Below are 16,013 nucleotides of genomic sequence, written 5' to 3' on the forward strand. Positions count from 1 at the left end.
GAGTGTGCGACAGTAACACAAAATGGTGACAACTCAGTTTATTGTCTTGGTCTGAAAAGAGCAAAACACTGATATTCTGTTGTGGTCAAAAGGTGAAACCCAGTCGTGAGGTTACTTATACTATATATATATATATATATATATATATATATACATATATATAAATGAATAAAATTAATTGTGTATGCCCATTACAATAACTATGTAATATTTTAATTTAAATTAATAAATAAGAAATACCATTACAAATGAGGTAGTTAGAGGTCATTCTCGACCTTTTAGTACTTTTCTATTCAATATTACCTATATGTATAACGTACACAAATACCGTAAAATATGTGAGTAAAATTATTAGAAGATAGGATAAGAGAAATAGAAGGATTGGGCGGATTGTTCCTTTTTTTTAGTAGTTTTTTAAATTTATTCATGATTATGGATACAAATTCTACATTTGAAAATTAAAAACGAGACAAATTGATTAGAGTTGCCAGATGCGGATCCACACGTTGTGGCAGATGGTAAAACAGTGAAAAAATACAATTTTGTGGTACGGTAAAAATTCTATAAATCGTATCGATTTGAAGAAAAAAATATTTAACGTTTGAGTAAAAATCTGGATCCGCATCTGGCAACCCTTGTCAATTTGTCTGGTTCTTAATTTTCGAATGTAGAATTTGTATCCATAATCACGAATAAATTTTAAAAAATATGGTATTTGTGATCCACCTTTCGTAACTTTTTTATTAGCTTTAAATGTATGGATTTGGTCAGAAAACATAATGCCAACGTTTAGTTAAAAGATGAAATAACGATAGTGTCAATTATTAAAAATACTGTCAAATGCGGTACAATTGGCTCCCATTTATAATACATTCGTGAAACAGTATTAGCTTTGTAATTCATACTTCTTTTATTTTAACTTTGATATATAATTAATATTGCCTCTATTACGAGGTGGATGATTCTAGAAATTGACTAAATATTCCGGAAAGTATTGAAACTTGTATTCACTATCAATTTTACGAAATTAAGATTTCAATTTCAATCAAGACATTCTCCGTCGGGCTCTTGTCACCGCGGGCGTGCCTGCCATTCTAGAACCTCCTGGTTTGATACGTGACGATGGCAAGAGACCTGACGGGATGTCCTTGGTACCTTGGAGGATGGGACGTCCGCTTGTATGGGATTTCACCTGCGTCGACACGGTGGCACCGTCTCACCTTCAAAGTACATCCAAGAGGGCTGGTGCCGCCGCAACACACCAGGAGTCTATCAAGCGCCCTAAATATTCATCCTTTGGAAATGGATATATATTTGCGGCGTTTGGAGTTGAAACTCTGGGTCCGTGGGGCCCCGAGGCCATGAATCTTTTCAAAGAGATCTCACGCCGGCTGGTGGAAACCTCTGGTGACCAGAAGGCTGGCCTATACTTTGGTCAACGCATTTCCATTGCTATTCAGCGTGGAAATGCAGCAAGTATCCTAGGCACCCTACCGGCTGGCAGTGATCTTAAAGAAATTTTTTATCTTTAAATATATATATTTTTAAATTTTTTAATGTTATATTGAATTAAGTAATAGAGATTTCAAAGAATTTATTTTATAAAATAATAAATATATTTAAGAATATTATCCTTTTGTTTTATTTTTACAAAAATAAGTTCATAGAAACGTAAATTTTGACATAAATATGTTATTTTTCTTTTATCACATAATTCACGTTACAGTGAGAAATTTTTACATATTATATAATATCGATATAAACCTATTCATTTTTAACATCAGACCGGTCAATATAAATAGAAAAGGAAGGTTTTTGTATAGATTGGTAAGGTAATCCTGACCAAGTCGATTTGCGTATCTTATAAAAAATGCGGTCTCTTTTCTCTTGATTATATGGTATACTCTATTCGTGTCGTAATTTGATATTTCGGTGTCGTATACTCATTTTCATATATTATTTATTTTTTTTTATTTTCCTTTCGTAAATTTTATTTTTCATTACTGTGTTGTTCAGTTCTACACTATTTTGTCGAAATACTTGTTCAATTTTGGTAATTGGAATTATTTGGTTTGTCTTTAATCTTTCCTTTCGTCGTTGTTCTGATTTGATTTTGGAATTTTGAAGACTCTTGGATTCATTCTCAAGTTATTATAATAAATACTCAGAACAGTCTCGTCGTTTTTTAAAAGGTTCTTTAAGTTTCTTCGTGCAATGGAAAAATAATGGAAGTTAATATACAAAAGTGGGTAGATGCATTTAGTAAAAAAAAAAATTATCTCTATTGCTTTTGGTTTGTAATTAAAAACGTGAAAAACTCGATAAATATAATAATTTCTGGCTTGTTACACCATCGTTGCATTAGAAGTGTTATTTGAAAAATATTTCACTACATAATCCCTTATTTGGATAAAATGTGTTCTAAACAATTTTGGATTGATTTTCAGTTGAGTTGTGGTTGGATTCTCTTAAAATTGTATTTTTATCATTAACTTTGATAATTTTTATGTCCAAACAACTCCACTTTTTTATATTCTTTAATTAATCAAATAGGCTTTCTCGAGGGTATTTGTATTTTTCATGTGCCACCCTATTTCATATTGTTGTTATTAATATTGTAAAATAATTGGTTGGATTCTCCTAAGAGCAGGTCTTGATCGTTAACTTTGATAATTTTTTTTATGTTTAAATAACTCCACATTTTTTAGAATGAATGAATGAGTATACTTGAATGAGTATAATTGTATTGTAAATGTAATTATTGTAATTTTTTTTAAATTAATATTATTTTATATAGTAATTATTATAATTATAAATTAGATGTATCATAAGAATCTGTAACAGATGTATATGAATAAAGATTGATTGATTGGCTTTATTTGCATTATAGGAAATATACAAGACAATTTACAAACACAACGATACAATTACAATTGTATCGTTGTGTTTGTAAATTGTCTTAAGTACAGTAAGGCGGTCTTATTGCTGAGAGTCTTTATAGTCTTTATTTAATTGAACAGGCTTTTTTGAGGGTATTAGCTTTTGTCACTTGGCATTTTTTCATGAGCTACACCATTTCATAGATGTTAATAATATTGTAAAATAAATTGAATTAAAAAAGTTTACAAACAAAATTAATAAGTCTTTGTGGAGAAGAAATCAAATAATTTTTTTTTTTAATTAAAATTACAGAGTTAAAATTGTCCATCTAAATACCTGTAGACATAAATTATCTTTTTGGACTATCCAGTTATAATGGCACAAACATGCAATGTTTCTTGTATGGACAGTGAGTTCAATTAATTGCTTTATTTCTGTTAACGAGTGTAGTTACAATCAATTCTTTTAATATTTAATTAAACCCCTATAATAAAACTAATAAAATGAATTATTTTATTAAACAAAGAAATAAAAATACTATTTATTTATTATACTAAGTGGTAAAAATAAAACACAAAATTGAACTAAATTAAATTCACTTATTCTAATTTAATGTAACTTTTACAGCCTAAATTAACAATATCAAATCTAGTTTATATTGTTGTATGCAATATCTGTAATTCAGACGGTGTTTTCCTTAAGCGTAATATCTAAAACAAACCGAAATTTATAAAAAACAATACATTTTTTTTTCTATTTAATTTCAATCTACCCTTTGGAGGGTATTAATATATATATTAGTATTTTAAATACATATAATTTTTTTTTTAAATAATCTGCTATGGTACTTTGGCGCATGTTATTACGTGACATAGAAAATGCTTCATTCCTCAATTTACGAAACAACATTTTTTTCTGGAATGCAAATATCTATTTCATCCGCCTATTTCATTTAATGTAGACACGACTCTAATATGTCGGACTTTTGTCATTCGTTTCGTTTCCTCAAATACTTCTTCGTTTTCATTCAAACTTCGTTCTGTCATATAGTACTTGTTTTAATATGTCTTTATCAGTTAAAGTAAAAATACTAAACTAAAATAAATACTTAATAGCAAATTGTTTTTAATCATAATTATATAAATACATAATAATATCATCGCTGGATAAGAATTTGTTTACCTCTTCTGAAAAGTCTGCTACAAAAAATGTTCAAATGAAGAATTATAGTGATTCTAATCTTTGCCAGATGTGTATTCTGGTTCGAATAAAGGGCAACAGAGGTTTCCAAGACTTAATAATTACATGGTAAATGAATCTCTCTATATGACATTAATTCTGGTTGGAAGACTCCCTAGATATTCTTTCTGCGCTGGGGCTGTTGAAGGAGCTAATCTGTCAAATAGACTTTCATCTGTTTCTGCTGAGATTGCTGGAGAACCTCTTGGTACACACGCCTTTCAGGCCATTGTGCCAAACCAGATTTGCAGGTGTATTTGGTGAACGGCTATCCCAAAATTGTTTCCAGCTTTCCTGCTTCTTCTTGTGAAACATACTCTTTGCTTTGGCTGATATCCGTCGAAAGTTAAGCAGGTACTCAGTCTTCATGTTGGTAATATAAGTGTGTTCTGCTTATAATCCGTAATGGGTTATTATTTGTGTGCACTCCGTATCCCACCAGGGGGAGAGGATTTTCTGTAACTAGGTCTTTTGAAAGGGATATTTTCATTAGCACTATTCCCAATTATTTCCATCAATTTTGAACAGGCATCTAAAATGTTATTTTGATTTATTATTGGTAAAGTAGAACATTTGTCTTCTACTGATTTATAATATGACTCGCAATTAGCTGCAGATATACTGTATTTTAATAACGGAGCGAGATTTCTTTGTGGGAGTAGTCTAGAGTTTAAGTTGAGCAGTTTAAATTTAGCTATCTTTTATCATAATTTTAAATGTACCTAACAAAACAGAGTCTTATTACAGTTTGTAACAAATTGTTTTATTAATCAGAAATTTTTAATCTCGGACTAGTCCCGTCCGGACGCTCCTCGGATGCCCTCTAAACTAGGACAAATCCGGGGTAACCCGGGTGGGAACGGCAATCCTCCAAGTCCAGACACGTTTTCGCACTTCGGACTTTGTAATACGTTAAGAAAATATTTTTCAATCAGTCATTTGCGTTAATTATATTTTCTCGCAGCTCTCCCACAGAACTTATTGGGGTTTCGTACAATAAATCCTTCATATGACCCTAGATATATTATATATATGATATGAAAATGCTAGCGAAGTTAAGTCAGGACTTTTGCAGGCCATAGAATTAGTTCACCACTTCCTATTTACCTGTTAGGGTAACTCTTATCAAGCCATTGCCTAACACTGATGCGGTAATGAGCGGGGGCATCTATTGTATTGAAAACATATTGTTGTTTCTGGTTTCTTTGCATGCAACTTTTTGGTGCATCACCAAAAAGTTGCAACAAGTCGTTTCTTAAAAATCCCATAATTCTGTTCATTTAGCTCTAGGGACAAGAAATGTAGGTCAATTTGTCATGAATAACACCCATCCACATGTTGAGTGTAAACCTACGTTTGTTAATGCAACAGGCAACCTCTTAGTCATTGGCGTATTTAAGATTATTTTTCAGGAGGCCTAGTTTCTTACAAAGACGTATTTACAGTCGGAGATATCTACGCATAACTAAAGTACTGCTCGAGTCCTGGAGTTAAATACGGCCTATTTCATTTACACTAATGTCGTTGGTTACGGATTCCTAAAAGGTGCATCGTCGATGCCTATTTTTCATAAAATTATGTTTACATGAATAGAAACCAATAGAATAATAAATTGTCCTTATACTCACTTCAAATAAATCGACGATTTGTTAATATTTTGCACTATTTTCCAAAACTGTAGTGCAGGTACCATCTCCCGCGTAAAATTACACTGTTGTTGCGCAGCGTATGCACTAGAGGGCAGGAGTATTCTTACATCTCCGTATTAAAGCATCGACAGGGACCGACATTATATAATTGTGTGTTTGTTGCGGTACAAAAAGCGCTACACTTGTATGACAGTCTTCCTTATAACCCACATATTCGTATGTACCATCGGATTGGCATCCTGCAGCACTTTCTCCCGTCTATAAAAACAAAACGTTAATTGTACTGTCTTCCCTCCTTGAGACGGAAGAAAGATCAACTTTGTTTGGTTTAAAATCGAAACTAATTTGATACGATTCTTTATTAATCATTCATCTCGACGCCTCTTGTAGATCTTGGTGCTCTCTTTGGATCACGGTGTATCCCGGGCGCGTTTTAACCTCACTCCCTCCAAATGGTGGCACTGACAATGGCGTTTCAATGGTAACGACTGTCGTTCAATGGTATTGGTATGAATATAACACCTGATATTCTTGATGGCTGGTCTAATGTGACATGGTGTCCCAGTGGCGAGTCCATTGGAATCACCACTGTGCCGGCCCCGAAATGACACCTGTAATGTTTACACAAATATCCTCTCATTTCTGGATATAAATGGAATATACGCAAAATAAAATGTGCATGCAGACCCAGTGTTGTTCTGACAAGAACAAGTATCTTGTTCACTTGTATTATCCTGTCCAAAGTTAACCGAGTTTTGTATCAATTCCACGTGAAGCTTTTTGGTCAACCTGCAAATGCAGCCGAAAGCCGATTGGCATTACAGTAGGCGACCCTTTAGTCGTATTTAAGATTATTTCCCATGATTTTAAAAGCATTCGCATTCAATCATAACCAGCTTTTAAAAAAAATATGAAATATGTAATCATCAATAATGGTATGACATCAATAATTAATGGGAGTCCTTCATTACGCGTAGTTTTTATATGAACAACAAAATTTTTATTCATTGTCTTATTGCACTTGAATAATACATGTAGCGATTAGTTTAACAACTTGTTAGCAAAGGGCTTATCTCTGAAAGAGATCTCTTCTAGCCAACCCAGTGTTGTTAGAGAGAAAATAATTTGGGTAATTCAGTGCAGGGAATGTACCGGTAAAAATAATGTTAATACAAGAAGGTAACACAAATTGTGAATAAATAAATAAAAATAAATAAATAAATAAAAATAAATAAATAAAAATAAATAAATAAATAAATATATAAAAATAAATAAATATAAATAAAAATAAATAAACAAATATACAAATAAATAAATAAAAATAAAATAAATAAATACGTAAATAAGTAAATAGATAAATATATATACATATGTATAAGTGCATAGAAATATCATGTACTATTGGTTAAAAGGTGTTATTTTAGTCTTCTCTTGAAGGAAGTAATGGACGTATGTCAGCAGGTAGCTGGCTGTTCCACAGTTGCGCAGCACGAAATGTGAAGGAATTTCCAAAAAAAAATGGGTCTTACAAGAAGGGAGTTCTAAAACTTTGGACTGCATCAGGCAAGCACGCTTGGGACGTGTGGGAGGGGGCAGGATTCGAAACCGGGAGCGGAGATAAGATGAAGAGTTGGGATTATTAAGAATATTATAGAGAGTGGAGAGGATGTGCATATTATGTCGAAGTCGGATTGGGAGCTATTTTAACTGAGCGCGAAAAGCGGAGACATGATCATACTTACGTAGACCGAAGACAAATCTGATAGCTAAATTTTGTAGGCGCTCAAGTTTATTCAGTAGCTCCTCTGTCACATCCAAAAAACTAACATCAGCATATTCCAGGATAGGAAGCAGGATAGATTGAGCCAGCATGATTTTGGTTCGGATAGGAAGGAAATATTGAAGTCGTTTGAGCGAGTGAAACGAGAAATGCAATCGCATACTAATGTCGTTCACATGACATGACCAAGAGAAGTTGCTGTCCATAATTAAACCTAGGTTTTTTACTTTGTCGGTGTATACTAAGGGGACACCGTCATCTTCATTCATTCATTCATCATTGTAGCTTCGATTCAATGTTTTTCGTTGAAAATATTAAGGCTAACATACGTGCAAGTCAGCATTCTTATGAGAATGTGTCCAACACGACTATGTAACAAAATCCTTTTATTTGTTCCAAGTTTTATCAACCGCTTTCATTAATTTTCTTTTCCAAGCATAGAAGATGACTTCGTAGGACTATTTACTTATATTATTATAATTTTTCTCTCTTCTTTTTTCTTGTTTTTTATGGTTTTCCGTAAGTTTTTGACGCAGAGTAAGTAGTCACTTCCTTATTTTTAACAGAATAAATAGTTGCCTTAAGTAATTTTTCAATTTAAATCAATTTGTCATGAATAACACCCATCCACACGTTTAGTGTTAGTTAGTTACTGAAGTTTTGCTCGAATCCTGGGGTGGTGGGCACCAGGCAGTTTTAAGGTAGACATGACCCCCCCATTAAATACGGCCTATGGTATGTTAAAATAAAGGAATTTCAGTGGAATTTTAGCTTTCGTCACGTATTTCATTGCATACTAAGGTCGCTGGTTTCGGGTTCCCAAAAGGTGCATCGTCGATTCCTATTTTTCATAAAGTTATGTTTACATAATAGAAACCAATAAAATAATAAATTGTCCCTATACTCGCTCCAAATAAATCGATGATTTGTTAATATTTTGCACTATTTTCCAAAACTGTAGATGGTACCTGATCTCTCGCGTAAAATTACACTGTTGTTGCGCAGCGTATGCACTAGAGGGCAGTAGTAGCCATACATTCCCGTAATTACGCATTTACAGGGACCGATATATATATATATATATATATATATATATATATATATATATATATATATATATATATATATATATATATATATATATATATATATAATTGTAATGTGTGTTTGGCGAACATATGTGCAAGTCAGCATTTTTATGTGAATGTGCCCAACACGACTATGTAACAGAATCCTTTAATTTGTTCCAAGTTTTATCAACCGCTTTCATTAATTTTCTTTTCCAAGCATAGAAGATGAGTTCGTAGGACCATTTACGTGAATTATTATAATTTTTCCGTCTTCTTTTTTCTTGTTTATTTTATATGGTATACCGTAAGTTTTTGATGCAAATTAAGTAGTCACTTGCTTATTTTTAACAGAACGAATAGTTGCCTTAACTAATTCTTCGGATCAATTACCGCGCGTCGCCTTTCTTACGCCTCTGTGGTTTACAGACGAATGTTCTTGCTTTCCCAGACCTAAAAGGACGTATATATATATATATATAGGCACTAGTGGCACGGTACTGGTCTGAGGTGTAATACGAATCCTGGCTTACGATCATTTCTGTTATTATGTCCAAAGTTGCCTGACTTTTGTATCATTTCCACGTGGTAGCTTTTGGTTATAAAGGCAAGTCTGATCCACCTCTAAAATATTCCACTTATGCATCATCGACAGCCTGCGGCACTTTTTCCTGCTTAAAAATATGCATCGTCTTTAATCATTGAAATATTTCTTATGTTCAAGAATGTTTCTCTTAAGTGAAGATTTGATTTACAGATTTCCCATTTACCTTTATAATGTCTGTTAGACCACATAAGTTATATGCACACGTATCCCATAAGTTTCAGAGAAACACTGGATATATTTTGTTGCGACATCAAATTAACGGAAGGTTAATATTATTAATTCATTATTCTTCTAGCAACTAACAAGATACAAAAGTAAATACATACATACATATCTGTCACGCCTGTCTCCCATTAGGGTAGGCAGAAAGAATGGAACGCCAAATGCTTCGATTCAAACAAACCTCTTTCGCTTCTTCCACATTCATCAATCTTTTCATACACGTTCAAAAGTAAATATTATATTTAAAACAACTTATCCTATCTTAAACTATTATTTACAATCTTAAGTACTAATGTCATTAACATAAAACTTGGGTTTTACTGTTTTATACACACGGTTTTCGTTAATTCAATTGATATTTTATTAAGAGGCCTGTTTTCTTACAAAGACGTATTTACAGTCGGAGGTATCTACGCATAACTGAAGTTCTGCTCGAATCCTGGGGTGGTGAGCACCAGGCAGTTTTAAGGTAGACATGACCCCCCATTAAATACGGCCTATGGTTTGTTAACATAAAGGAATTTTGGTAGAATTTTTGCTTTCATCACGTATTTCATTTCACACTAAGGTCGTTGGTTATGAATTCCTAAAAGGTGCATCGTCGATTCCTATTTTTCATAAAGTTATGTTTACATTAATAGAAACCAATAAAATAATAAATTGTCCCTATACTCGCTCCAAATAAATCGATGATTTGTTAATATTTTGCACAAATTTTCAAAACTGTAGTCCTTAGCAAAATTATACTGTTGTTGCGCAGCTCTTTATACACTTTGTCGTATCTTTTTTTTTTTTTTTTTTTTTTTTTTTTTTTTTTTTTTTTTTTTTTTTTTTTTTTTTTTACAACACAGGGGGCAAACGAGCATGCGGCTCACCTGATGGTAAGTGACTACCGCCGCCCATGATCACCCACAACACCTACGGCATTGCAGGTGTGCTGCCGGCCTTTTAAAAAGGAATATGCTCTTTTCTTGAAGGTTATGTTGTCGTATCGGTTCGGAAATACTGCTGCTGGAAGTTGATTCCAAAGAGTGGTTGTGCGTGGGAGAAAGTGCCTTGAAAAACGCACGGTGGAGGACCGCCACTTGTCCAGATGGTTGGGATGAAATTTTAGTTTATGGCGGGTTGTACGATGGTGAAAATCTGCAGCAGGTATCAATCCGAACAATTCTTCAGAGCACTCCCCATGATAAATTCGGTAGAAAATGCACAGAGATGCAACATCTCTACGCAGTTCCAGTGGGTCAAGTCGGACAGTAAGACGCCGATCGTCAACAATTCGAGCTGCCCGACTTTGAATGCGGTCTAACGGAAGGAGTTGGTACTGTGGCGCTCCTGCCCACAGGTGAGAACAGTATTCCATGTGTGGCCTCACTTAAGCTTTATATAGTTTCAGGCGGTTTTCTGGCGTGAAATACCGTCTCACCCTATTGAGCACCCCCAACTTTTTGGAAGCTATCTTAGCTTTTTCCTCCAGATGACCGCAAAACTGGACGTCGCTAGATATATCGACGCCAAGAATCCCCAGACTCGACTTATTATCGAGGGAAGTGCCCCGAAAGTAAGGAGATACGACAAACGGTGTCTTTTTTGCGGTGAACGCGCAGACTTGTGTCTTCTTAGGGTTAAAGTGAACAAGATTGCGTTCACCCCAGATCGAAACTTTATCGAGCGAAGTTTCGATTTCAGACACAAGTCTGTTCCGGAGCTCATCGGTATATGTCCGCGAGATCTTTGCATGACCGGTGTATAATGCATCTCCTGTACTGTCGTCTGCATAACAATGAATATCACTGATCTGTAACATATCATTGATATGCAGAAGAAACAGTGTCGGAGATAGTACACAGCCTTGCGGGACACCAGCATTCACAGGTTTTAAGTCAGAGCATGCTCCGTCGACTACGACCTTAATGCTACGTTCCTTAAGAAAACTGGCGACCCAACTGCACAATCTCGCAGGCAACCCAAACGAAGGTAGTTTTGAGATTAGTGCCCTATGCCACACCCGATCAAAGGCTTTCGCAATATCCAGACTAACAGCTAAGGCCTCTCCCTTATTCTCGATTGCCACCGCCCATCGGTGTGTTAAATAAACTAAAAGATCACCAGCCGAGCGCCCCCGTCGAAAGCCGTACTGGCGATCTGAGATCAGCTGGCGATCCTCTAGGTACCGGAGCAGTTGATGGTTAACAACTGATTCCATGACTTTCGAGAATAAGGAGGTGATAGCTATGGGCCTATAGTTAGCTGGATCTGAGCGGTCTCCTTTTTTAGGGATCGGATGCACCAAAGCAGTCTTCCAAAACTTTGGGACTATACCTGATGAGTAACAGAGCCGAAAAAGACGCGTAAGAACCGGAGCCAACTCTGGTGCGCACGTCCTAAGCACAATTGGAGGAATGCCATCGGGCCCACTCGACTTATGGATTTCAAGGGAGAGAAGTGCTCTACGCACTGATCTTTGCGTGAATTTAACATCCGGCATAGAGCTCTTACAACGCGGGATGGTCGGCGGTGGTTTCTCCCCGTCATCCAACGTCGAGTTTGATGCAAAGAGAGATCCAAGGAGATCGGCCTTCTCTTTGGCGTTCAGAGCCAACGAGTTATCCTCCCTGCGCAATGGTGGAAAAGATGACTGACAGAAATTCCCTTGTGCAGCTTTGGCAAGAGACCAGAAAGCTCGAGACCCCGAAGGTAAACTAGCCAATCTCTTGCCAATTCTACCAATATGCTCTGACTTCGCTGTGGCCAAAACTCTTTTGAAGGACCTAGAGGCAAAGTTATACTTCTTTTTAAGGGCACTGATGTTAGGATCTCGCGACGCCACACCTTTGGCCCAGGCTAGGAAGCACTCCTGTTTCAGGCGAGATGCTATTCTACAAGAGGCTCCATACCAGGGCTGGGATTTCCCACCGACAGGTACCACAGAGTTAGGAATAAATAATTCCATTCCCTGAAGCACCACATCGGCGATGGAATTGGCGATGGCGTCGGGGTCCCTCAGTGCGAAGCAAACCTGCCTCCATGGGTAAGATGCGAAAAAAATCCGCATCTCATCCCAGTCTGCCGACCTGTAGTGCCAAACACGACGTCTACCCGTGGAACGTGGTGGAATCGGACTCATGAGAGGCACCTCGCTCCGCACCAGACAGTGATCCGACGATCCAAGCGGAGCTTCGACGGAAATCACATAGTTGTCTGGGTGGGTGGTCAGCAGAAGGTCCAACAGTGAAGGTGAATGGTCCAACACATCAGGTATTCGCGTAGGCGAGGAAACAAGCTGCGTCAGACCATAAGCCAAAGCAAAGTCATGAACAGATCTTCCCGCATAGTCGGTTATACGTGAACCAAGCCATTCGGTATGGTGGGCATTAAAATCGCCAAGAATCACGACTTCAGCGGAAGGAATCTGTTCGAGCAGGGAATCTGTAGTCATTTGGACGTGCTCAATGAGTTGGTCGGTTTCGATGTTACCGCTGTGGGACCTGTATAGGCATGCATAGACGCGAGGATGGTCATTGCAGTCTACGCGCAGCCATAAAATAGACAGGTCCGTACCTTCAAGAATTCCAAGGCGGCGACAGCAGATATCCTCTCTGACATACGCGCATACACCGGCACGCGAAACAAAACAATGTTCAAGTTTATATCCCGGGTACGTCAGGTATGAAGTTTCGTTTGGAGAGGATATCTGTGTCTCCGTTAGAAAGAGCAATGCCGGCCGCGCCGTTTCTAGGTGGTGGTGAACAGCGTTTAAGTTAGAATGTAATCCCCTGATATTGCAGAAGCTCACATTGAGCGAAGGGGATGCCGTAGAAATCTTGCTCCGTTTGCCCTTGGTTCCAAAGAGCGGAATTTTGCCCCCCCCAGAATACGCAGGGCAGCCCGAGCGTGGTTGCTCGAGAGAGGATTCTCCAGCAACATGGTTACTGGTACCTCCCTGGGGTATGTTATTTTTTTTTAATTCCACTACCATGGTTGCGTGTTGTAAGATAGGGGGACGGGGTTGGGGAAAGGATTTTAGGAATAGGAAAGGGATGGGTATGGGATGGGCCTCCGGACTCCCTCACTCACCATACGGAATGTGATCGCACTAAAAGTGCAACCACTTAGCGTCGGTATTCTGTGAGGGTGTGGTACTTCCCCGGTCGAGCCGGCCCATTCATGCTGCAATACCATATAGGATTACAGCGTGGCTCTACCACAATAAAATCTACCACACTTCCGAATCTTCTTGTTATTATTAGTCTTTGGTTTAGTTACCTTTTTCATCTTCTTTGGCTTTGGTTCATATTTAGACTTATTGTATTGTATTGTAAAATCTTTATTGTACATAATTTACATTGAATATATTAAAAGATTGAATATTTAATGGCGGACTTTGCTAATCACTTTTGATTTTTTTGTATAGATTTTGGTAATGGAATTAGGTCAGCCAACGGTGCTGAACTTGCTTGAAGATTAGACATCGCTTTCACAACTGTTGATAGCTTCTCTGATATAAGTGGATTCATTTTAATAGTTTTATTAAGCACGTTTAATGTTTGTACTAACGAGACAGTTGCTAGTGTAGGCTCACGAGACACTTGCTCCGAAAATTGACGGATCTTGTTGAATAGATTATGTATTTTGATTCTCTTCTGGGTTTTCCCGTTGATTAACACCGCATGCCAAAAAATTTGCGTCAGTAAAAAGATCAACATTCCACGGCACAATACAGTGTATTTGAAGAGTTCTACTCCACAACCAGTTGTTGCAGCCTGGTGAAAAGCAGGTGTAAAAATTGAAGCCATTTGATATACGCTTATAGCTCTTCCTTGGGGTTACGTAGCCATTTTTCACACTCGCTAGAATAAAACTTCAGAGTTCCATAAAAGCCTCTACCAAGAGGCTGCATCTTGTGGCTACTGTGAGAAGGTAACGTCAACGCAATTATGTCGTTCTCCCGGTAAAAGTACACAGCTTTTATTGTACTATGTTACACGTGATTGTATAAAATAAGTAGAATAAGCTGTTCTCTACTTGGCTTCACGTGGTCTTTGAAGTGAGTTAGCCAATAGACATAAAGATGTGCGTTTATAAAACTGGAATCCGAAACCATGCCAACAGATTCAGGTGATACAGTATTTAATAGTTCGGCTTTCATCCTCTTCCTTCCAAATATCTTTTCATTCCGCCTGCGTTTATATTTGGAAAGGAAGACTTCCATATAGCATAGGCTACTTCTTGATAGGTTTCTTCTTACTCATACTTATTACTTTAATTTTCTGATCGAGATCGTTGTTACTACTGTACTGTTTACTTCTTCTAAATGACATAGATCGTCCCTACTTTTGAACTAGGTCGTTACTATTTCTGAAAGATCTTGATCATGAAGTGACTGAAGTGTTTAATAATAATAATAAAGAGAAAATATCTCGACTTGGCTCACGAGGTGACCGAAATGTGGGGGGTGACATCCACCGAAATCATTCCAATCGTTATGTCAGTGAACGGTCTTATCCCAACCAGTCTGGAACAATATCTCAGACAGTTTGGATTCCGAGGCGGCTCACTCCCGGGAAAGATGCAGAAAGCGGTGCTCTTAGATTCTGCCCGCATTGTACGCCGGTTTCTCTCCCTGGGGCCCTGAACCCCGGCCGACTGTGCTTTTGCCGGGGGTTAGTTTGCCATCTCCTCTCCTTAAGAGGGGAGATGTGAAGTTTCTAAAAATTTAAAAAATAATAATAAATTTATTTGCAGTTTCTTCTGTTTACTATTCTGTTGTTGTTTAAAAGAAGGTTAGCAACTGCTAAGTTTAAACTTCTGACTAAATTGTCCCGACTTAACTTTGTTTAATGGGTGATAATGAAATGGTAAACTCACCTGCGCTGACGGGGCACCAGTGAGTTATGATAGATGAGGATGAAAGCAGCTCAGTTAGCCAATCGAGACGAATTCCACTTGAATTAATCACAATAGTTTCCGGGGGGAACCACGTGGAGGTCGACCTGATAGGGTATTGCTAGCAATGAATAAATTAGACCACTTTATTAACAATCCCTCCCCCCTGCATACCCGTTGCACTCTCACATCCCCTTTCGGGCAAATCCAACCGTGCTAAGCGCCTTTGGATTGGCTTCCAAGCGCTCTATAGCCTCGATATACCCAGGCTCCCTCTTTCTCAGAAGTGACAAGTCTGTGCGCGCACAGCTCTCGCTCGGAGGTCTGCGGCCACGTAATAGCCACACCCTGTCTCTTCATCCGAGCAGAAGCTCTTAACGAACCACCGACTACATCAACTCCGTCCTTCTCGGACACCACATCTCCGTCTTTCACGGACACTACGTCTTTAATGTTTTTTAGTTTGTTTTTATAAGATTCCATGTAGTTCCCACGAGTATGAGGGATTGGTTTCGTGCATGGGGTAGCCCCTTGCTTCCATTCACGGCTTACTACGCTTTGGGTGTGGCAGGTGCCTAAATGTTGGTGTCCTTTAAGAAATAAATGTACTGTCACAGACAATTAGAGTAGATGTTGCATTGATGAAGTTGCATGCGGACATATAGGACACTTAGAAAAACGTC

General features: G+C 37.3%; 2 long non-coding RNA genes across 2 annotated transcripts; both read right to left on the reverse strand.

Moving 5' to 3' along the window:
• Window positions 1-2,521: 2,521 nt before the first annotated feature.
• On the reverse strand, window positions 2,522-5,896 carry LOC128200098 (uncharacterized). Its single transcript, XR_008252530.1, has 2 exons — window positions 5,748-5,896; window positions 2,522-4,651 (listed from the first exon to the last, which is right to left on the reverse strand). It is a non-coding gene; the product is annotated as an uncharacterized LOC128200098 (long non-coding RNA).
• A 23-nt stretch (window positions 5,897-5,919) lies between these two features.
• Window positions 5,920-7,628, reverse strand: LOC128200099 (uncharacterized). The gene is made up of 3 exons (XR_008252531.1): window positions 7,511-7,628; window positions 6,291-6,379; window positions 5,920-6,026 (listed from the first exon to the last, which is right to left on the reverse strand). It is a non-coding gene; the product is annotated as an uncharacterized LOC128200099 (long non-coding RNA).
• Between the last annotated feature and the right edge of the window lie 8,385 nt (window positions 7,629-16,013).

The sequence above is a fragment of the Galleria mellonella genome, unplaced genomic scaffold (genome assembly GCF_026898425.1).
Source record: "Galleria mellonella isolate WM207_F2 unplaced genomic scaffold, CSIRO_AGI_GalMel_v1 utg150, whole genome shotgun sequence".
NCBI classification, from domain to species: domain Eukaryota; kingdom Metazoa; phylum Arthropoda; class Insecta; order Lepidoptera; family Pyralidae; genus Galleria; species Galleria mellonella.